We start from the raw sequence: 2193 nt of genomic DNA on the forward strand, positions 1-2193 counted from the left end.
ACCTTTATCACAGTTAGGAAATTATGGGGGTTTTACGTGCCAAAACCGCGATATGGGTATCAGGCACGCCGTGGTTGGGGTCTGCGGAAATTGAGACCGCCTGGGGTTCTATAACATGCACCTAAATCTATGTGTACACGGGTGTTTTGCCCTTTCGCACCCAACGAAATGTGCCCGCTGTCGTCGTGATTCGATCCGGCGAGCTCTTGCTTAGCAGCCCAAAACCATTAATCCCAGGTATGAGCAAGCTGTGCAGGCATAGTATGGCTAACTTTGATATACATATATAGCAATAGTTTCTTAGGCTCCATCCTTAAGTTACTGTAGCGGGACAACATAGTTCAACCATCAGTTCCTATATATATATATATATATATATATATATATATATATATATATATATATATATATATATACGAGAAGAAAGGGGGTTAACCGAGGGACCCGATATTTATTAGTCATATAATGGGAAGTCAACAAACACTGACACCAAGTACAACATAGGGGAAATTGCATGTGCTTAATAAATGAAATAAAGTAATGATTAATAATGGAAATTAAAGTGGATGAAAAAACAACTTGCCGCAGGTGGGAACCGAACGCACAACCTTCGCATGACGCGTGCGATGCTCTACCAATTGAGCTACCGCGGCGGCGTTTCCCCATCCACTTTCTTGGGTATTTATGTGTACTAGTAGAACCCTGGGAGTGTTAGCCAGCGCCCCCACTCACAGACCTTGGCGGCGGACGTCGAACGTCTTTTTTGCCGCAGGCGTCACGAGAACGTGATCTTTTTGGGTGAAGGCAACTGGTCAATAAACCCACATATGCTACCTGAAGGCATCAATGTTGCCGTATTCGAGACCCTCGTTATGATAGACGAGAAGAAAGGGGGTTAACCGAGGGACCCGATATTTATTAGTCATATAATGAGAAGCCAACAAACACTGACACCAAGTACAACATAGGGGAAATTGCATGTGCTTAATAAATGAAATAAAGTAATGATTAATGAATGGAAATTAAAGTGGACGAAAAAACAACTTGCCGCAGGTGGGAACCGAACCCACAACCTTCGCATGACGCGTGCGATGCTCTACCAATTGAGCTACCGCGGCGGCGTATCATATCATGCGAAGGTTGTGGGTTCGGTTCCCACCTGGGGCAAGTTGTTTTTTCATCCACTTTAATTTCCATTAATTAATCATTACTTTATTTCATTTATTAAGCACATGCAATTTCCCCTATGTTGTACTTGGTGTCAGTGTTTGTTGGCTTCTCATTATATGACTAATATATATATATATATATATATATATATATATATATATATATATAGAGAGAGAGAGAGAGAGAGAGAGAGAGAGCGAAACTGATGGTTGAACTATGTGGTCCCGCTCGAGTTATTTATGGATGCAGCCTACGACATTATTGCTCTACAATATCCCTTTCAGAACCACAATTTCAAAGAAATAACTGTCAAATAAAGCAGCATATGTATCTCCTATACTCGATCAATAGTAATATTACAGATAATTTTAATATCTGTTTCGGGTACAATCTTGCGGAGTTGTAAACATTGCTCATCGTGTGGCACACATGCTAGCGCAGCACTTCCGGTTCACCTCCTGATTTGACAGGGAACGAAATTCAACATAAATCAGAAAAAAATTGAAATATAGTAGAGTACGAAATTTATCGTTTCAGTTCATCGCTACAGAAAAAGACCACCGAATAGTGTTCGAACGAATCCTGCGACACTACGGTGTGGTAATGAGACCGCCGATGCTGAAGCAAGGTGCGCCCTCAGCAATGGCCTCCGAATTGCTAGGCCATTCTCTAAACCGAACATGACGTGCCTCATTTCGGAATTAATGGGGAGTGCGACGGGAAGATATCGGACCGAGCCAGACGCTCACGACGTCCGCCCTAATAAGCTGGATCCCACGATGCATTTCTCTGTTACACGTGGAATTCCACGTACTCCTTCCTACCTGACAGGTTTAGGCATTGCTTTCACGCGTAGGTACTTGCAGATAATTGGACTGACGGTCTCCCCGGGCTGTTCAGCATCTGGTGTTGTTGATAATATAGACAATGTGATCGTGGTGTGCTATGTGTATGCGCGCGAAAGACTGACATTGGCAGCTACATTGAGGCATTTAGATAACAAATCACTATCGGAGGACCTCC

The 2193-nt window shown here is 42.9% G+C and overlaps 2 non-coding genes across 2 annotated transcripts; both read right to left on the minus strand.

The window, feature by feature from the left end:
• Positions 1–580: 580 nt before the first annotated feature.
• Positions 581–653, minus strand: TRNAT-CGU (transfer RNA threonine (anticodon CGU)). Its single transcript has one exon. It is a non-coding gene; the product is annotated as a tRNA-Thr (tRNA).
• A 392-nt stretch (positions 654–1045) lies between these two features.
• On the minus strand, positions 1046–1118 carry TRNAT-CGU (transfer RNA threonine (anticodon CGU)). Its single transcript has one exon. It is a non-coding gene; the product is annotated as a tRNA-Thr (tRNA).
• Between the last annotated feature and the right edge of the window lie 1075 nt (positions 1119–2193).

The sequence above is a fragment of the Dermacentor albipictus genome, chromosome 10 (assembly GCF_038994185.2).
Source record: "Dermacentor albipictus isolate Rhodes 1998 colony chromosome 10, USDA_Dalb.pri_finalv2, whole genome shotgun sequence".
NCBI classification, from domain to species: Eukaryota; Metazoa; Arthropoda; class Arachnida; order Ixodida; family Ixodidae; genus Dermacentor; species Dermacentor albipictus.